The following is a 22,542-nucleotide window of genomic DNA, read 5'->3' as shown; positions in this document are numbered from 1 at the left end:
ACAATATTTTCTAGCTCATCATATCCCTTTAAAAAATTTCCCCCCTAGATGAGCAGACAATAAAAATATAGAATATTTGCATTTTGCTGAGTATCTTTAGCTTCACAAAGCCTCCACAGATTGAAGTCCAGTTCCAGTGATGTATGAATGTGAGATTGAAAAAGATTTCTCAACAAGGAGACAGGAATTAGATGAGCGATACAGATTCGTCTGCACACCTGGTGTGTATTTGAATTAACGAACATGGAGATGATGTGAAAAATAAAGAAAGCCTTCCAGGGAAGATGTTTGAAGATTTTTTTAAATTATTGAACATTTATGCACATTAAGATACCTTCCAGGATTCAGTGACTAGTTGACAAGAGGGAAATTTAAAGACCAGTATGTAGAGCTCTTTGTAAATAATCCTTGTTTAATAACTGAGTTCAATATGAGCTTGATTCAAATTTGTAGCTCCAAAAGTCAGGGACGGATCTGCGTGTCCAGTAGTCATCATTGCTGGGATTGTCTAGGCACAGTGCACTCCTGGGAGACAATGTGAGAAATACATGTGAAAGCTGAGGGTTCTCAAGCACTTACTGTCTAAAACTTTTATATAATCTTTTTTTTTTTTGGTAGGGATAGAGCACTGCTCATACAACCCTTCCTGTTGCTGGATTTTGTATGACTTGGAACTGTAGGTCTTGAGCATGCTGCCCCATTTTTCTATGAGATCATCAGAGTACCATCACTATTTGTTCTGGAAAATGCTGTTTCCTTGGTATCATTCATTACCTCTATTGCTCACAATCTTTCCATCTCCTCTTCTACATAGATCTTTTAGTTTGGAGGTGAGAAGTATGATAGATCCATCCATTTAGGGCTGCGAGCTCCCTAGTTTCTCACCCTTTGAACACTGTCTAGTTATTGGCTCTCATGAGAGGGTTTGATGATGCTCTGATCTATGACTGTACCAGTATATCTCCAGGAGACTTTTATACCTATGTTCCTTTAGCAGAATAAAATACTGTTTTCTGCTACAGTTCATGAACTTTGTAGTTTCTGGTTCTTTGCCTAATTATCAGTGTCAAGTCTGGGTTCTATCTCATAATCAAAATAGATATCTTCTTAGAGAGGCTTTATCTACCAGACTGCAGAGTAGGCTTTATACTCAGGAGTAGTTGGCAAACAGAAAACAGGTTCCATCTAGTGTGTATGTGCTTCTTGTGGGCTTATTTTGGTTTTAATTTTCATTTTTGTAAGAGATTAAGAAGGTTATAGAGTTATGTGACTGAAGTATATGGGCACTTGGAGATGTTGATGGAGGGGGGGAAATGTGATCAAAACACATTGCACATAATTCTTTAAATTATAAAAGCAATATTTCAAACAATTGCATAGTATAGAATAATACATTTCTATAAGAAGAGATCTGCTTTTCTATTTAAGCAGGATTTTCTGAAGTCAGTAACTCCCAGAGACCATTAATTTATACAAAAAAAATTATAAATAAGGGGAAGCACATCTCTTGTGATCATAGACAGAATGTCCTGCAGAAGGAGGCTGAAAAGCAACCCAGTTGCAACCTGGAGGAGCTTCTAGAAACCAGTCCCCAAATGATAGAAGCATCTATGTGCTTGTGAATCAAGAAAGCCTAGCGAGATTACATGAAGGTGGTTCCGCTCAATAAATAGTTAAGAAAGCACATCAAGGAAGAAATCAGGGGGAAAAATGATGACACAAAGTGATTAGGAACCATCACTGCAGAAGCAAGCAGAGGGGGGTTCTGATTACACTTTAGTAAATGTGCCACAATTTTCCATTGAACATCCCCAAGAAAAAAATCTACACATCTGTACACATCTTCATATGCAGTACCGAGGCTGCATCACTACAACTGTTGAAAATTTGGGATAATAAAATTTGGGATAATTTTAGTACTTTTACATCCTTAGTTTGGATGTTAAATGCTAGGGAAGTAATGCTTGGATTTGTCCACTGTCTTTTGAGATTAAAGTAGATATGGAAACAATCATACAATTCACAGTTGCTAAACTATTCACTGAGCCCATAAATAAACTGATTCAGAAGAAGTTGTGCACTTCCATGGGCTGACTTTCCACTGGGTGATAGAAATGGCAGTGAACGTCTCATACATTTGATCTCTGCACGGGCAAATATGCAGCATTGTGATGATAGAGCAAGCTGAGTTTTGCTGGTAGAACGCTGTGGACAGTATTATCTGTCATTGTTCTTCTTTGGGTACACAAGAAGAGACTAGGGATACTTATGTCAGAGCTGTACCTAGAAGATGCTTATTAAAAAGACTTATGTGTAAAATGACCATCATTGGACCCTCTCAAGTTTGTTTTCCAGTCTTCATTGGAGATTATATTTGTCAAAAAGATCATTAGACTTAATTTCATTGATTCATTTTACTCACAATAAATATCCATATTGAGGAAATAAACCTTATTAATCACTTATATATGGAACTATAGGGGGACCAAGTGTGTATAACATATTTCTTTATCCCCACTTGTTACTTTCAATGAAAAAAAAGTCCAGGAGTGTTTGGACTTGCACGAAACAAGTCAAACATGAAGGAGAAAAGAAATTTTATTTCACAGGTCAGTAATAGAGACTGCATGTCATGACAGGTAGGGTTTGACATCACATGATTTGCATTGTCACTGTCAAATCCAACAATCATCATGTGTAGAGCCAGAGACTGTCCATAAAAGAAAGAAACAGTTCAGCTCCAATAATAGGACAAGTGCTGATAGCAAACTGAATGCAGCTTTGCCTTGTCCCACCTTTTGAATGTGGGCCTGTTAACTATAGAAACAAATAGATCAGTTATCTTGTGTGAACTTGACAAGCTTATTATTTTTTACCCATCTTTATTAACTTGAGTATTTCTTATTTACATTTCGATTGTTATTCCCCTTCCCGGTTTTCAGGCCAACATCCACCTAACCCCTCCCCCTCCCCTTCTGTATGGGTGTTGCCCTCCCCATTCTCCCCCCATTACCACCCTCCCCCTAACAATCACCTTCACTGGGGGTTCAGTCTTGGCAGGACCCAGGGCTTCCCCTTCCACTGGTGCTCTTACTAAGATATTCATTGCTCCCTATGAGGTTGGAGCCCAGGGTCAGTCCATGTATAATTTTTGGGTAGTGGCTTAGTCCCTGGAAGCTCTGGTTGGTTGGCATTGTTGTTCATATGGGGTCTCGAGCCCCTTCAAGCTCTTCCAGTCCTTTCTCTGATTCCTTCAACGTGGGTCCCATTCTCAGTTCAGTGGTTTGCTGCTGGCATTGGCCTATGTATTTGCTGTATTCCTGGTGTCTCTCAGGAGAGATCTACATCCGGTTCCTGCCAGCCTGCACTTCTTTGCTTCATCCATCTTATCTAATTGGGTGGCTGTATATGTATGGGCCACATGTGGGGCAGGCTCTGAATGGGTGTTCCTTCTGCCTCTGTTCTAAACTTTTCTGGATCTCTCCTTCATAATTAATATATTAACATCTTTTGAATTCTCTCTATGAGAGAATTTTAAAGAAAGTTTAAAGAAATTGCATAAATACATTTTATAATAACTTGATATTTGTTCTCTCTCTCTCTGTGTATGTGTGTGTGTGTGTGTGTGTGTGTGTCTGTGTGTGTGTTTATATTTTCTGGCACAAAAAGGCAGGTTAATGTGTTCACAACACATTTCTGTAATCATAAGCACACTAAAGTATTCATGCCACTCCTCAAATAAAAGCATTCTTTGTTAGACATGACCTACAATGGCCCTAACTTTAACTAATAAAATTATTAGACTTTTATTTTCCCACACTTAGGTACTTATGAGAGATGCAAATATTAGCAGGTCAAGTATGTCAGAATGTTAGCAGATCAAGCTATTCTAATATTAGTTTTCTTTGATATAGAATATATATTGAAGACAGCAGGGCAAAGGAAATGTGTTAATTTATAACAAATATGATAAACATGCAAATGTTTTAACTGTGAGTACATAAAGGGCTTTGAGAACATAAACTAACTAAATGACTATATAGTGCCCTGAGGAAATGGCGCAGTTAGTAGAAGGTTTCCTTTACAAGATCTAGAAGCAAAGTTTGATTCTAGTGCTGTGGTATCAAAGGTAACAGATCCGGCAGGTCTCCCAGCAGCAAGACAGTGTACAGTACCAGTTTGTATAATAAAGAAAAATTGACGGCAGCAGGGCAGATCAAAGAATGACAGCCAAGTTTGTGCTCTCGAAGCTACACATGTACTGCTCTACGCATAAGCATTAAAACAAACAGAATTGATGGTATTTTGTTAGCTAGAACAATGTTAATTGAGAACAATGCAGAGAAGCAGGTGTGATATTGAGTTTGCTATGTGTTTTTCTGACCAATACCATTTTTGTAATATCAGATCATCAGTTCTTGCTCTACAAACAGTAGCATCTCCCTTTAAGAATGAGTATGGTACCACAGCATCTGCACATACTTATTAATTGCAAAAGAATTCATATGATTAGTCACATTTTTCAGGGATACTTGATCCACAATCATTTGGGAGATGGCCACAGCTAGTCTGGAAACCAATCCTGCTACATACACAAGACTAAACACATTGACCTCGCCACCACTATTGGAGGTGAACCTATTTGGGTCTATATGAAATTTTTAAGTCTTAGCTTTGATTTTTTTCTTTTCAAATTAGAAATGATTACCATAGATATAATACCTGATATTAAGGTAAAATACCTATGAGAAGTTAAAGAGAGCAAGTTTCTGAATAGCATTTTGGATATTTTAAAGTTTACTTTGATTTTTATGATCAGCACATACTCAATTGAAGAAAAAAACTGAAAATTGCAAGCAACTTAAACAAACAAAACAAAGGAAAACAAATAAACAAACAAAAAACTAAAACAAGACCAAAAATAAAACCAAAACCCCATGAAGCTGAAATCAGTAGAACTCTTAGCCACTGCTTACTTGCTTACGTTAGGATCATTTGCTGTGGACTGAGCTGGTCATTATATTTTACTGACCTGGTTCAAGGTTTGTTCAGAGAAAAATGCCATAGGTGAGGAATTCCCAGATGCAAGGCTGTGTGCACTGGAGATGTTCTACCTCCTCCCAGGGACAGATGACAGCGATAAAAGCCAGTAATTCTGGAAGTTTCTAGGTATGAGAAAGACGTAGTGAAGGAGAGAAACATAAGAATTCTTTCAGGAAATAAGCTAGTGGCCATATGTGCCTCTTCAATACAAACTGTCATTGTACACACACATTTACCTTGTCTGCTGGATGATGCAGTATTATCTCAGGCCTAGAAATATCTCCAGGATCTAGCTTATTTTCTCGAAATCATTTAAGTTATTTACCAGTATTTTATAAATCTGATCTTATTCTGATTCCCTGAATTAACACTCAAAATTGTTTTGTGTTGTTCAGTGGCAAATATTATATAAAATCTTTTTAATATAATTTTCTTTTAAAGAACTATAAATGAAAATAAGAGAGCCACCATAATTTTTTTTTTTTTACAATAGATATGTCAATAAGATCTAGGTATCTCACTTCAGTATATACAACCGGAGGGAATGAACCAGCAGTCATGCTAATTCAGTAAAGTTCAGAACAGCCAATACATGGAATCTGCCTGTATGTCTCTCAATATAACTAATGGTAGAGAAGAGATGGGATATGCGGACAATGCATTGTTTTGTACCAAGAAAGAATGGAATTATATCATTCACAGCAAAGTGAATGGAACTGAGGCTGTGTTCTTAATGAAAACGAGCCTGACCCAGAAAGACAGGTTCGGCATAGACTTCTGATGTGGAACAGTTTAAATAATCAAGATGAATGCAGAGTACTGATAACAGGGAGAAGGAAGGCAGGAACGTTTGGGGGTGGAGGGATTTGATCACCACACAGGACATGCATAAAAATATCACACTGCAAGAACTTTGAATACCATAATGCATTCTGGATAATCGCATATGCATTATTCAGCATAATAAGCACTTGCCGAAAAGTGAACAAACAAACAAACAAGCATACAACACCCCCCCGAAAAAGATGAAAATTTAAGAAATAAAGCTCGAGGTGCTATAAATATTTCTGAATACAAATGGCATTTTTTTCCCAGATTCGAAGAAATTTTTGTTTTTGTGTCTGCTTCTAAAATCTATTGCTGGTGTTTCCAATGCAAATAAATAAATAAATAAATAAATAAATAAATAAATAAATAAATAAATAAAGGTAAATTATTCAATTTCAATGTGGCACAGATTTTGATTTCTTACGCTGATGTTGTCACATAATAGGAAATGGACCTTGTTTATCCCCTGAAACTTGAAATCTAAAATGAAGAGGCAGAAAGTAGGACAGCAGGAATACAATTTTCTTTTAGTTTCACATGGTCCGGAGTTTTGGCCTCTCTGAGAACTTTGATATATTGCAAAACTCAGGAAGCAGATGAAGGGAGAAGTTTCAGTCAATTCCATCGCCAGTTATTTACCATTTAAATTAGACTGGTAGGCAAGCATCCAAATGAGCACAAAAAAAAAGTTTAAACCAGAGGATAAAGGAAGGGCATTCTTTAGACTTTGCTTTAAAATAGGTCAATGTGGAGATAGTAAGAGTGGTTTGGATTTGACTCAAACGTCAAATGTGGCTCCTGAATAAAAGCACTTTTCCTATGTCTGGTACTATAATGTTGGTCAAAATCTGAGCCTGTGGAAGTCAACAGGCTCTACAGACAAACTTGCCACTAATGCTGAGAGTGCCACAGAGCCTCCTAAATACCTACATGTGTACCCATAGATGTCTCAGCGTTAATCAGAGAAGCTTTAAGTCGTAGCAAACAGCAAATGCCGAACTGTACTGTTGATAGGTATTCATAGCTGAGAGAGTCTCTATAGAAATACTGGCAATAGGTATGATGTTGGGAAGAGGTAGACTCATTGTCTTCACTTATATATTCCTTGGTGAGCCCACTGTTCTCAAATGGATAATTCCAGAACTGAACCACGCAAAGCCTCCGGACATACCCAGGGGCCTCAGAAAATAAAATAAATGGTGCATAAGTGAAGGGGCAGGTAAGTGGGAATGGAGGTAGTCATGGAAGAGGAGGGGATAGGAGAGATCCGAATGGATTAAATGAATCTATGAAATACTTAAAGAACAAACTAGTGAATTTTAGAGTTTCCTAAGTGGTTGGGTCTAGATAAAAGTATAAAAAGACCAACCTGTACTTCTGAATCTGTGGTGACAATAGCCTCAACTTATTTCTGATAACATGAAGAGGGCTTTGGTATCTCCTGGGGAGACTGCATAAATATATATTGGATAAAGATATGAATCAGCAGGTCTGTGTGGTATTTAGCAAATCTTTTCTTTTTATTCATTTTCTATTTAGCTTTTAAATTTAATATTTATTTAGCTTTTAGTGTTTAATGTTACTGGTGTGAGAAATTCTGAGGTTAAATCCCACAACCTAAAATGTTTCTTGAAGAAATTTCTTTTCTTCCTCCGTCAGAACAATGGCTCATGTTACAAGTCTGCACTCTGCTTTCAGATATAGACATGGCACACTGGTGTTTCAGAGACATTGGGTTCACCTCAGAGGAATAGCTCTCTAGTATGTTTTTATTACTCTTGACTAATTTGGAATGAGTTGAAAGCTCACCCTAATTCCACTAGCCAGTATGGACTCTAGTTAATTGATTTTATACTTTGATATACTAAGTCAGCGTTACTACGAAACAGACTATAAATAAGCTGATTTTGCACCAATAATATTGTGTATGTGTTGATTATCTATCAGTTGCTTAGAGAGTAGATATCCAGAACACTTCCAATAAGATCATTTGCATCTACTTGAGACAAGGGAATATAAGGCCAAACAACAGCAAACTTGAGAAATTAGGCTGGACAGGTAAGAGGAATACAAGATAAGTTGATGGTACTCTCTGTTAACTAAAGGATTTGTGGTAGGCAGGAAGCAAGAACTGAGACTAACAGGGGAACTTCCCTGTTCTCCAATGTAGATGTCCACAGGTTCTCTCTACAGATGGTTTAATTTCAAGCTCCTTAAAGGAGCAGTGGAAGATGCCAGCCTCCACCATTTACCAAATTACAGGTCACAAAAATTTAGTTCCTCAGATAGCCACATTTTTATCTTCCTAGTTAACATCTTAGAGAGAAAATTTAGGCAAAGATTCCAAGTCAATTACATAAACTCTATAAATAAACAAGACAGAGGATGCATGGCTGATTAAATCATATTGTTTTGTCTAATGCAGAGGATTTTGGGTCTCTCTTTTGAAGGATGGATTTTATAAATGTGTTGATGTGACCAAAACATGGTGTCAAACTAAACACAATTCTGTAGAGGTGCATGCATACACATGCATACAAAGAACTAAAATTCACACATGCATACAAAGAACTAAAATTCACACATGGATCATTATTCTCTCAATTATGTGTGCTAAAGGACCAAGAAGATGGTCCAAGATAAGAAGATCCCTAGGACATGTTGGATAATCAAACTAGACTACTTGGCAAGTTCCAGGTCTATAAAAACATGGTTAACCTCATAAACAAGCAAAAAAAATGAACAACCAAATGGTGGATGGCACTTAAATATTTATGACAAGATTTTCCTACGGTTTACACATGCCTTTGCACACAAATTTGTACATCAGTCTATCTGTATTCACATTCCAAACATATTTCAACTCTTTTGTCCACTTCTTTACTCTTTAAACTGCATTAATCACCTATATCTGATTCACAATATGATTAGTCAGTAATTAATTGAAGTTAGTTAATGAAAAATAAAAAATAAGCTGAGTACCTACTTCCATGCATACTTATATTTTAACTCCCCCAAAGTACTAACAACTTGGCTTCATGTTCCCTTCATGTTCCTACCATTGTGAGTCAGTGAAACCTTTTTGGAAAGTCGTAGCATCTTTATATCACTGGTGACATCATTTTGTAGGGCACTAGCACGTTCCTTATTCTATTTTGACATGAGAGAAGACGCTTACCATGCCCGGGTCCAAAGCAAGCTGCCAAATGGTCACCAACTGGAAGCTTCCAAGACCATGAACCTAAATAGACCTTTTATCTTTATAAAAATCATCAGAGTTCTTTGTTACAGTGACTAAAAGCTACTAACATAGAGAAGTAAAACATTTTGATGTATTAGTTTATTGCCTGGGAGGCCAAGAAAACTTCTGTGGTTGGTATAGAATTTCCAAGTGTCAAGTATTCATGTTCAGTATAGTTACATCTCTGCTTTCAGAGACATTTATAGTGAGAATCATGAGAGAGGAGAGACTTGGAATGTTCCCAGTGTGGATAGAAAAAAAGTCCTTATAAAGCTGTCTAAAAGGATGATACAGTTAACGATGAAGATACTAGGAATCCAAATGGGATATATTGGGATAAATGAAAAGGTCATAGAACCTTTAGAGCCCAGGTCTAGTGAGAAGCAGTTCTTGAGTCATTGGAGTGGCTTGGAGAGGAATGTTGACTCTTAGGCCTCTAGTTCTTTTCATCTACTTGAGTGGTCATACTCTGTGATTCCTACCATACCTTGTCATGCTTCATCACAGCCCCAGATTTTTGAGTCAACAATCATGAGCAATAAAATTTACTGAGCCAAAGTAACTGTCCCCACTTTTTTTTTTTACATTTTGCTTAGTAAAAAGTAGATGTTATACTGAGAGGGAGCTGACTAATAATACAAATTCTAAACTCATTGAAGGTATAATCAGGTCATGTATTGGTTTTCTGTTGCAATAATTCAAGAGGTAAACCACATTAGAAAGTGTACAGTTCGTCACATAGTTTGGATTAAATGCATAACGAGTGGAAATAAATATAATTGGAAAATAAATATAATTGAGCAACCGAAGCTTAGTTTTCCACTTGGAAATCAATGTAATTATCAATTTAAAACAAATCTTTATCCAATGCCCTAGTCTGCTTTTTACTGCTATGTTCAAAAGATGAGAGAAAGCATCTTGAAAAACAGGCTATCACCTGGTGAACAGGAGGTCCGTTGGGCTCAGAAGTTGAAAGTATGAGGAAAGGTGATGTAACTGTGTTTCAAGGGCACACCCTTAATCCTGGCACGTGGGAGGCCAAGGCAGATGGATCTTTGCGTTAACCACCAAGGTATACAAATTGAATTCCAGGACACTCAGGACGACTTAATTTAACAGCACGGTTTACCACCTAGGCTCCAATTCCTGAATAACAACATGGATGCTGTGTAAAATATAAAAAAGGCACCCACACAAGTACCCACGCTAGTATGGCGATTTTCCCGCTTCCAGTGTCTCCAAGGTCCCCAACTCACCCTTCTCTTGCAGTACATCCTGCTCATAGTCCCAGCCATCCGCCTCCTGTGGTCAGCTGTCACAAATCCCAATCACTTGGTAAAATCAAAACTCCAGAGGCTTGTAATTTATCCATCAGATTTATATCAGTGAATTTTCAACCCACAAAATGCCCACACAAAGAATTTAAAACTCAATTGATATAAATACATGCTGCACACCTAGATGGGGCAAACACACCCTATTTATTACTTAATCATCTATCTAAGAAATCCCCAATACTTGATACTCCCAGGACTCTGTGGTTCCGGTTCCTCCTCCTCTGCTATAGGTTCCATTTTGTCTCCTCATCTCTGTCTCCCTCTCTCTCTGTCTCTCTGTATTTGTGTCTAAAACTCTCAGCCCGCCATTTTTTCCATTGTCCAATCACAGGCTCTAGCCTTATCTGCATATACGTAACAATCCATGCTTGCAGGCTTATTTTTTTGGGAATAAATGTTGTTGTAACCTAATTTCACTCTTCTAAATACTCTAGTTGCTTCTTTTACCATCATAAATGATAAAATCACGAATTTAATGAATGAATGAATGAATTGATTCATTAACCAAATTTGATGACTCCATAATTAACTAATAAGTAAAAAAAAAAAACTTTTACACCAGGAAAAGTTTTGAAACTCAATTTATTTGAGCAATGAACTAAAAAAATATGAACTCAAATTATATTCCATTTTTCTTTAAATTATAAATTATAGATGCTAATTTTCTTGAACAAATACAGGTTCTTCACCTCTATCCCAGACTTGCCACTTAAAAATAATGAGCAATGTCAAGATGTAGAAGTGCGTACATTTTTGATTTGTGGGGGAGTATTTAACGCTCAGTAGGAAAAAGTTTCATGACTTCAGATTGCCAAAAATTTCCCCCAAAGGAAAAAGAACGAGCATGAAGAACAAAAACATGAGATGCACAACACAATTTGACCCAGACAACCACGGGTTCATTCTTCTGTTTTTGCTTTCCATATCACTAGAGAGGGTTTGTGATGTGTGCATATCTACCCCTCTGCCTCCTCTTCATGCTATTCCTCTCCCTAGGCCTTTCCTTTCTTTTGACCTTCTTTCTCTTTCCCATCTTCTTTTGACTTACTTCTGTTCCCAGTGTAGAACACTGACAAACTCTAATCAAACCTGAATATGAGCTATGCAGAGATAGCTCATGGCCGCTGTTTTATGCAGAATTTTGTCACAACAAATAGTGCCATTGAACGGCATTCTCAGAAGATGCAATTCATCTTTAAAGCACACTACATTTGAATGGTTTTCATTCAAGTAGGTTTCTCTACATTTAAAGCCTGCTATACATTTTGTTTAAAAGACATCAGTTTATCTAGCAAAGGCACTGCGAGGGACTAACATGAACTTCTAATAGGGATGTTGACTAAATGATAGAACACTTTGGGTAACTAAAAGGTTTTATGTTTACATTTAAGTATGTTTTCATCCTTAAACAAGCACTCATGAAATGTACAAAAATAACCCTAAAAGGACAGGAATGTCTGGTAGTAAGATGCATGACACAACAGCAAGACTTTGGTTTGGTTTCTTTTAATAATGTATATGTTTCAAATATCCTTACTCAAAATATACATATACCTTACTGTGATTTGTCCTATAAAAAGTAGATTTTTAGAAGATGCTCTTTCATTTATTTGTTTATTTATATTTATAAGATAAATAAACAAATAAATGAATAAATAAATTCATGTAGGCAGAATATAGAACCTTTTGGAAATGAAGGCTTCATTTTATATAATTTCCTTTCATTTATATCATATTAACAGAAAGCACAGTTACTTTTTTGTGTTAAAATATTTCTATATCAAATGAAACAAAAAAATAGAAAAAAATAGAATGTGAACTGAAGAAATACTATGTTTTGTGATCATGTGACTTAAATATACTGTTTCTTTCCAAAGCATGCAATTGTCTCAACTGTTCTTTTGCCCTGTCAAACAAGCCATCATTGATATTCCTTCAGCAAAGTGGTAAGCCATGCATCAAGAAGGATTTCTCAGTCACGTTTTATTTTGAAGTTACTAATATATATTTTATAGTGATATAAATTGAAGTTGGAATACCAGAGGTTACCATCATATAAATGACTTTAAAATTATTAAAAAATCTGGATAAACCTGAAGATTTTACTGTGAAATTTCAAAGTAATGTTTAGTGTGTGTGTGTATGTGTGTGTGTGTGTGTGTGTGTTGTGTTGTGTAAGAGCAAAATAAGTGAACATATTCAAGCAAACAAGAGAATGGCCATCTGCTATCACTTTAGGACCACAATATTCCACATAGTAAATTAATAAGGCAAAAAAGGGGAGAGAGTCCTAAGCCTCTGATCATGGTAATAGAAAATGTGGGCGTGTGACTACCTCATGATCACCTACAGAGGAAGCAATTATCTCACCTGTATAGGAGATTTCAAGAAATTCAATTCAATTTTGTGCTAATATTTGCCATTGATATTTATATCAATGGCCTCATACTAGTGCCTAATATCCACAGCGGCGGGAATCATCACATTTTGGGATCCCAGGCAAAGAATCGAACAGCAGTGCTAAAAGAGATTACCCTTCTCAGAAAAGTTTGTCGTATTATAAAAATAATTCTAGTAGCTTCAAATTCACAGCTTAGAGTCTAGTGCAAGTGAACCTAACCTAAGTCTTCTCATAGCAGCTTAAGGAAAAATTCATTCGTGTCCTACACTACAGACAGGCTCAGTGGAAACTGTTCTATTACTCCATATTCCTTCAACAGACATCTCAATTTGGTTGTTGTCAGCATTGTTCCTGATTAGGATACTGGTGTTCTAAAAGGTGAAGCTATCTATATTCAATCTTAGTTGAAGTTCTTTAGGGTGACTAGAGACAATACTACCTGAATGCCAAAACTCTGTCATCTACTATTTCGTGCATATTTTCAACTAGGACTGGAACCAAATTACAGTAGCATCTATTCTAAAGTTAGAATTATCAACACACTCCTCCATAAACATACTCACTAAAAATTAAGTAGGTTATTAGAAATATTTGACAGCCTTTTGCCCAAGTCAAAAAGACCACATGGCAATACACTTCCTGCTAGATAGCTGTCCTCATAAAAAAATCTGCTCTCACAAGAAGCATCCTTGTTCACTAACTGAATGACCTACTTGTGTCTGGGCAGATAGCCACACATTTGGGCACTGAAATGCAGCTACGATGCAAGCCAAAAACTGCTCTTCTCTACCTATACTTTACAAACAGTGACATAGAAAACTTGATTGTACTGGTTTAAATATAGCATCCTTAATCATCAGTTTACCAAGGCAAGATGGGGACATTCCATTGGATGTTTTAGATGATGGCCACAGTATTTCTAATTTCTCCTTTTTTTGAAACTGCTGTGAGGAAGATATTTTGCTTTTCAAGTTTCTTTCTATAAGAAGCCACACTATGAGAAATCATGTTCCATGATTGTGGATTGCATATTTTCTTATACAATGTAAGAATTCTTCATTCTCTAGGTAAATTAAACTTGAGTAACTGGTGACAAAAGGAGAAAATAGGAAACACATATTTCAGAAAAGGTTAGACACCATTTAGAGGAATTACTTGCAGTCTGTTAACAACTGAGCATGCTGCCCTTGAAAACTGAGCAAAGAGTTCCTGATGCAGAATTATAGAGTAATTTATCAATGAATCCTAACATTAAACAAAGAGAGGAGGAGCATAAACTACCCTTGCTAACTCATCTGACAACTCTCTTGCAGGAATCTATTTTGTACACTATGTGATTTATCAAGCATATATTTTCACTTCAGACCATGAGTGTGGAAAAGCTAAAGCAGGGTAGCCAATTAAAAGTGTTATGAATGACCCCACCTCACTTTCAAAATGCAGTTTGTTGGTTTGGAGTTTCAATTCCTATGTTATGTATCCCTTTTGTTAATTCCTCATGATATTATCTCATGACACTCAATAGGATTGATAATGTCATTTAATCAGTCCTGGTGGAATCTGCATACAGCACGTCGGAGTTGAATGGGTTGATTTTCATTGTCTAACTAATAAGTTCTTTTTCACTCCTCACATTATCCAAGTTGAATGACAACTAGCATCTTAATCATATTTTTCTCTAATCATCAAAAGTGTAAATATTAAATTACAATTACGTGTGTATGTTTGTCCAAGTGTGTGTGTCTGTGTGTGTGTGTGTGTGTGTATGTGTGTGTGTGTGTGTTTTATATTTTTGCACATACATAGTTGTATGTGTCTGGAGGTTGGAGCAGAAATTATGAGAAACAGTTCTTTCCTTTCATATTGTGCAGTTCACAGGGATCAAACAGTTTGAAAGGCTTATCAACAAGCACTTTAATTATTGAGTGAACCAACTGGTATGTTATCAAGTTTTATAAGTGCCAATGTTCAATGTCCTACATTAAGTTTGACACAAGCACCATAACAATAGCTTGTTTATATTACAATTATGCTCTTCTCTTTTATTTCTGTATGTTTTGATTCTGTCTTTGTTTAATAAAATCATTATTTTAAATTTTATATGTTTAATACATTTTTCTCATTTACCAGATCTTTTGTCCCTCTGAGTTTTCAACTTCTCCCTTTTCAATTCATGGTCTTTTTTTTTGCTAACATGAATATATATTTAGAAATTAAGGTAACACTATAACCTGATAGTCCATTTACTGTTGCTCACATACACATGTTTTTAGACCTGACTTCTTCAGATTGGGTAACCAATTATATGGCTCATCCTGACAGAGTAATCCTTTCTTTGGAGGACATCAATTGCCTACATCACTTGAACTAGCAGAGGTCGTGTTCACAGATTTCTCCCATCTGTGTGGCCTGATGAGAGCTGTGCTCATTTTTCTTACTTTTATTTTTTGATAAACATATCATAGAGATTCTCTCCTGTCATAAAGAAGAGACACTATCTTGATTCCATTATCTTAGTCCTTTGGATCTTATAATCTTCCAACACCTCTTTGACAATGTTCCATGAGCCTTCAGTATATGGGTTATATTGGAGTATCAGCTGGAATTCAGCACCTCATGATCAGTTGTCCTCTGTATTTTAACTAATTACAGTTTTCTGTTATGGTATCTAGTGCAAAAAAAAAAAAAGAACCTTCTTTAATAAGGAGCTCTATGCACCTGTGAATATAAGGATGAATATTTGGAAATGAAAATATTTTAGAGCAGTAAAGTAGTAGGCTTTCCTCTACATTCCAGTGTAACCTCAGATATGGGTATTTGGTTACAGTATTAGACAGGAATTACCTCCTATCGAGTTGGCCTTAAGTTCAACTGGAGAACTGTTGTGACCACCCAGATATAAGTGACATTCTGGTAATTGTTGTGGTTCATCAAAGTCATACATTCAAAGTTTTTACTTAAGGATAATCCATATTTTAAACCACATGAACCATAGTTTATATTTGTTTATAAAACATGTCATTGGCCCTCCTCTGGCCCATAATTATTCTGCTTTTATTTATTTACTTAAGTTAGTTTTATTTTTATTTTATTTTGTCTTCCATTTCTGCCTACAAAGGGGTATGTGAATATGCATATGGATGTCTGCTGAGATGCCAGGAGTGTTTGGAGCTGTAGTGTCAGATGGTTGTGATCTGCTCAAGACTGTTTTGGGAATCAAGCATGAGTCAACTGTATGAGCAAAAAGCTCTCATAAATACTGAGCTACCTCTCCAGTCCCATAATCTCTTCTGCTTTTTGTTGTTTTATTATTATGATGAAAATTAGTATATTATGGTTTTCCTTATTGTAAATGTAAGGAAACTTTCCACACAGTTGTGTGTGTGTGTGTGTGCGCGCACGCACGCGCGTGTGTATGTGTGTGTATGTGTGTGTATGTGTGTGCGTGTGTGTGTGTATGTGTGTGTGTGTGTGTGTGTGTGTGTGTATGTGCTCTATGTGCAAACCCAATGCCTGTGGGGGACGGAATAGGAATTCAGGTGGTTCTAGTGCTGAGAATCAAGCCCAACATCACAGGAAGAATAAGGTATCTTAAATGCTGACCCATCTCCTAAGACTCAAATCCTACTTTCACCCTAATGTGTTTTATAAATGGAGCAGCAGAAGGTCTATCCTTCTGCGAATGGATCTTAGCACAGGTTATAGGAGTAATTGCTCTGGCTGGCTTCACATGCTGTTCTATGCCACAAAATAATTTCTCCCATTTGTTTACAATATGAAATTTAGGACAACAAATTACATATTTAAATAAAAATTATAGAAGCCTTTAGAACATTGACAATACACAATGGCTTGCAAAAGGAAGACTATAAAATGACTGAAATTCAGTGCAAAATTGAATACATCAACCCATTCTTCTGAGAAAAGGAATAGGGCCTTTTGGACAGAGTTTATTCCACCCTTAAGCATAGGTGGGGTTGGGGGTGGGGTTCAGGCAGGACAATTGTCAGCATGATACAAGATAAAGGAGTGAAAGAGACATTCTTCAGTTCCTGAAGCATCCATAGAAAGCAGCACTCTCTCTGTGAGGGATCAGCCTTGTCATATCCCTAACAAAAAACAAACAAACAAGAAACTACTTACTGACTTGTGTTTATTATGTCCTAACTATCATTTGTATGTAGATCATATCATGGCTGTTTTGTGTTCTATGCACTTTCAAATGTTTACAGGAATATAGATGAAGGTGAAAGTCACAGGTGTTGGGGGTGTAAATACATCCCTCCTGAAGAGCATTGTTTTTGAGATGTGTGAGTCCTCCTGGAGTTTCCACAGTAACCTTCCTGGACACTTGCTGTAGAAAATGAGTTTTGATGACCAGCTAGTGTCAGACACGGCAAACAATCAGGTCATCACTGACAATCAACCTCGCATAGGTCAGCCACTGTTCTAACTGGTTTGAAGATAGTGTCATCCAAGAAGAGAAACATGACATGAAACCAGAGCACAATTATCCACACATAACAACAGTTGTAGGTTCTCTCACTGGTGGCTATAATCACCCCAGTGTGAAGACTCTTGCTGACAAGAATTGGGAAAATAGAATTTACAACCAGAGGACAGCTGATAATTTTATGAACTTTTTGTCTCCCTTACCTTCTCTAAATTCCTATTAACTTCCTTATGTTTTCATCAGAATCAGTTTGCTCAAAGCAGAGATGTTTGATAAAACAATAAGTTACATTTATATTTATCTAATCATCACCTAATATTATTTCAGCCTTGAAATTTAAAAATCTATTTTAGACTTAACACCCTTTCCGTGGCTTTGGTGCTGGACTTAGGATCACTGTAGCAGTCGTTAGAGTAGTTCCTCCCAGTATCTACAAAATTGCACAGTTAAGACTTACTGCTGCGTGTGTGAGAAACTCTCTGCTCCTCTTTTCAGTCCTCTGAGGGTTCCTTGAGTGATTTTACACTCAGTTTTGCATACCAGAAAGACTGATTAAACATCCAAAATCTGGTTCCTTTTTCTGAACACCCCTGAGGAGCACTCTTGATAAACATTATCAGTGGTGCCCATGAGTTTCTTCATGTATGATGAAGGAATTTTTTACGTTCCCTTTGCCCTGTCTGTTAAACTTATCTAAGACCTAATTTTTAATGCTGTCATCTCTTGCCTTTCTTGGAGCAGACACCAGCAACTCTGCCAGAATATATGATAGTTTAATGATGTTTAGAATTGTTTCACAGCCAAAGACTAGGGAGAGAATTCTGGAACCTAAGAAGAACTAAGATTCCATATTTCTGAAACAGAAAAAGAATGACAATGATTTCACTCTATCCTTTGTTGATTTACTCTCCAAGGCTTCTGAACCTTGAGGTATGGAAATAACAGTATTTATCTTTGCAAGGCTTTTGCCTTTCAAACATCTACACATTCACGACTAAGCTGTCTTCCGACCAGTCTTTGCAAGTCATGGAGGTTTTCAGCAATTTTACATGTTAAAGACACATACTAATGAATAGATAGATAACAACTGAGTGGGCCCGAAGGATGAGGCTTACAAAGAATCCCAACACCAACAAGAAGGAGTGTTGCTCAGGAAATGTTACATTATTTATCTTATGCATACATAAAAATTTATCAATTAGTAGAGAGTGTTTCAATCCCTTTTTGTTTTTCTTTCTGTTTGGAGTCTTATTACTAGCTAAAATTTTAGGCTACATTCTGATATTTAAAAATAATAGAAATAGCAGAAGCATAAAACATTTATTGAAAGTAACAACATATTTACTGGAATTCCTAGAAGTATAGAACATAATTTTTAAATAAAAAATTCTTTTTAGTTTAGTACTTATCTGAAATGATAACATAATTATTGTCTGCCTAAAATATAAAATCTATGTTTATCCAGAAAACTTATAAATCAAGCCACACTAACCACTATGAATATAGCCATGTTTTGAGAATATGAAAATATTAGGTAGACTTTAAAACTACTTTCCTTTATTTTTCAAGAGTAGTGAAACAAAAATAAAACACTTTAACAGTTTTAGTTAATGTTCTATTTTGGTAATACATTAGTTCATATGTTTACAAAGATGAGCTAATGGCCAATGGGATCACCTGGAGGAATTTTACTATATAGAAACATAACAACACATAATTTATATGAGTATATATGTACTCCATTTGATAATTGTCTGCGGAGTATTTCAAAATATTGTATTACCAACAGAGAGTAAATGTATTTTTTCTTATATTCTTCATATTGTTCTCAAGTTCTAAGCAGAGTAAATATTACATTTATAATAATTTTAATATTGAATTTTAAGGAGATCTGGAGTTAAGGGGTATCTGTTTTTTTTATTGGGTATATAACAGGAGGGGTTTTGAACATTTTAAAATATCTAATATGTCAGGAAAGCAGATGCAAAGTTATGTGCCTACAAGCAATGCTTAATTAAGAAAACAACTCAAAATATAGCTTCAGGAAGTTTCTGAAACTGACCAGATTCACTAGGCCCCTATCCATGCTAGAGTAAGCTATAAATCACACTCAGACAAGGCTTGCTGCAAACAAGACTCTGGGGCCAAACAAGCTGCCTTGAAGAGATTGAGACCAACTGAGTCACTTGGAAAGGATGCTTTCCAGTCTGTTGAGCTGCCTGTGCCTTGCATTCCAAGTTTACATTCTTTGCGACATGTCATCCATGCTGGGGTGGACATTGGTGATGTAGATGTCTTTCATCATTTCTACTCCTGTAGGTAACCCATCACCACTATTCCTGTTAGTAACCCCAATAATTCATTGATTCACCAAATTATTAAAAATAAGAAAAAAATATAAAATTCAAGTGTTATAAGTTGGTCTTTTTGGATTGTTTCAAAATCAATGGATAGTCTCTACCACCATTGATTTAAATTATGGCCGTGGATATCTGCATTTTGACCCATTTTTACCTAAGTAACAGCGACACATGCACACACGTAAACATGCACAAGTCTGCACATCCTATAAAGCCAAGAAACAATTCCATCATTGCCCAGTTTGGTTAAGCAATGAGTTTTGAATTGGGGTTACAAACAAGTGTATGATTGACTGTATTCTCATGGCTGAAGGCTACTTCAAGAACGTTTTATCACCAGAAAGTCCATCTCAGTTAGTTTTCTGCTTCCCACAACCTGAAACCCTGGAGCTCTTTTAGCATCCTTTAGAGTACCCATTACTCTGTTTTGTACTGTTTCTTAGGGTGCCTCAGGAACCATCTGAACTTTTTTTCTTCTTGATATGTGGCCTTCTGTTTGACTCCATGTAGCACTCAATGATGAGTCGCTCCTCTGCTGGTGCAAATATAATTTGGAGGGGCATTCCATAAACTGCCATGTCATTCTTCCAAAAAAATACATCTACTTTCCAAAATATTTTTGTACTGGATTATCTTAGTCTATTTTTGAGGAGCAGCAATTGTCCCAGGGCTTATGTTGTTACCAGTGGTCATTTTCATGTATAAAATCACTGCTGTGCCATTCTCATTAAACTTTTATTCACATATTTTTGAGCAACCCACTGGAATCTTTTAGGAAATCATATATTCATAAGATTAGAGGTAAAAAGACTACATTGGTGTGTGATGTAGACATACTTCTTACTTTTTCAAGAATTAGAACTTTTTACAAACAGTAAAAGAGCTTCCAGTTATTTTTCTATCTGTCTCCCTTACTCAACGTATTCACCTACATAAGCACACATTAACTACATTTCATAAATGTATAAAATTAATGATAATTCTAAAATTCCTCATTTTCCCCTCCAAGTGTGATTTTTGCAATACAACAGAAATCAATAGAGACCGAACAAGACCTGTTCTTTATAGAACATTGACAGTAATAGGACTACTTGCTATTTTAAGCTTCTTTAAAGTCAAATAAGGTGTTTTGCTGTACACTTTAGGACAGGCCAATCCAATAGCTACTCTTAATGTGTAGCAGGAGTATGGTACATTACTTAAGAATATTCAGACTTGCTACAGAGTATGAAAAATGAATTAACCTTAGGAATTAAAACATTTAGCTCTTTATTGAATAGACCACATGTATGAACATAGAATGGTACACAAAGGAAAGATGCCTAAGGCACAATGCATACTAAATGTCAAGTGCATCAACTTCCCATCAGACATTAAACATATATGAGACAACGGAGACATTGGATATTTATGATTTAATATATGTATCTCGGGTATTGTTATCCAGCAGTAGTTAGTCTTAATTAATCTTCCTGTTGGTAGTATCCTTTTGGTATTATTTTTCATCTCCAAAGAACTACATAAAACCCAGCAGTTATTATAAAGCTCTCTGATGAACTATAGCTGTGACCAAGCTGACTCGCTTTAGCATATTCTTTATAAAGAATACATGTATGTCATTGGCTTCAAGTGTCTCCCAGAGGATAGTGCACACCAAACACTAGCTTGGGTTCTTCTGGTTAGTTTGTGTGGAGCATAGACTAACTTTTTTATATCAGCATATGTTTCAAATATATTCTCCAAATGAAAATGAGCAGTATATGTCCCATGACTGTAGGGGTAGTTACATCTGTAGTTTATTTTGACACTACTATGTTATCAGAATCATTTCAGACTTTGAACACATGTATTCATACTCCAATTTTACTCCAACCTAAGAACTAAGTATGTTTAAAAAATGAAAAAAAAATCATTGTGTCAACGAAACTTGCCTGAAGCATACATTGCATGTATGTGTTCTTAGGAGTCATGCCTGGAGACAACTGTGATGTATCACCATGCAAAAATATCCATCGAAATAATGACAAACTCTTGGAGACAGCTGGGTAATTTGTAATAAGAACTCAAAACCTAAGAGAGACTGCGGTGATCCTAAAACACAAGGAAAGACAACTCCTCCCATATGAAGGGCCTGTCAGAGGGATTTAAATTTACAATTAGGGAATTATCTTTGCTTTTATTGAGGATTTTATAATCAGAGTAATTGAGATACCCTTGGGAAAATGTCTTTCATTGTGTGTCTTGCTTTGGAACACTAATATATAAGCCAATAAAATTTGCACACAGAGTGGCCCGAACAGGAGTTGTGATTGCCTGCAAGTTGACATGGTAAGCTCAGATACCAACCATTCATTAATACAGAAACAGAAAATCCTAACTCCATCTCTTTTTAAAACAAGAGAAAAACAACTACAAAACATTTGTAGATTGCTGTACACTATGTTGGAATCTGGGTAATTTCCTAAATTTTCCAAGGAAATCTCACAATTATGTATGCAAAGTAAATAAACACCTTCAGGTTTCTGGACTTGGACCATATTGTGAACTCACAGCGGACATTTTATGATAATTGCTCTTGTTCACATCTGATTTCATTCCAGCTGATACTGTATCCTTTTCACTGTGTACACTCTCGTAAACATAGAAGGAACTTAGTGTATTGATGTTGTGCATTTTCTCACTGTATAGTTTTTGGGGTCCTGGTATGTTAAGAAGTCTTTCATATCTAGAACATGTTTCTAAGAATGGTAGAGACAAAGAATTAATACAAAATTGCCAGCAATAGTTCAAAAATCAATGATATGTATTCATTTGCATTTTGTATTGGAAATATTTCCTTATTTGTGGTTATTGATTTGCATTATTTTTGCATTATATGT

The 22,542-nt window shown here is 36.1% G+C and overlaps 1 long non-coding RNA gene across 1 annotated transcript; it reads right to left on the bottom strand.

Annotated features, from left to right (window-relative positions):
• Positions 1-390: 390 nt before the first annotated feature.
• On the bottom strand, positions 391-18,062 carry LOC134479458 (uncharacterized). Its single transcript, XR_015622526.1, has 3 exons — positions 17,761-18,062; positions 5,033-5,165; positions 391-525 (listed from the first exon to the last, which is right to left on the bottom strand). It is a non-coding gene; the product is annotated as an uncharacterized LOC134479458 (long non-coding RNA).
• Positions 18,063-22,542: the final 4,480 nt, after the last annotated feature.

The sequence above is a fragment of the Rattus norvegicus genome, chromosome 6 (assembly GCF_021556685.1).
Source record: "Rattus norvegicus strain SHRSP/BbbUtx chromosome 6, alternate assembly SHRSP_T2T, whole genome shotgun sequence".
Classification (NCBI taxonomy): Eukaryota; Metazoa; Chordata; class Mammalia; order Rodentia; family Muridae; genus Rattus; species Rattus norvegicus.
Note: the sequence above shows the minus strand (reverse complement) of the source record. Positions and strands in the feature narration are given on the sequence as shown.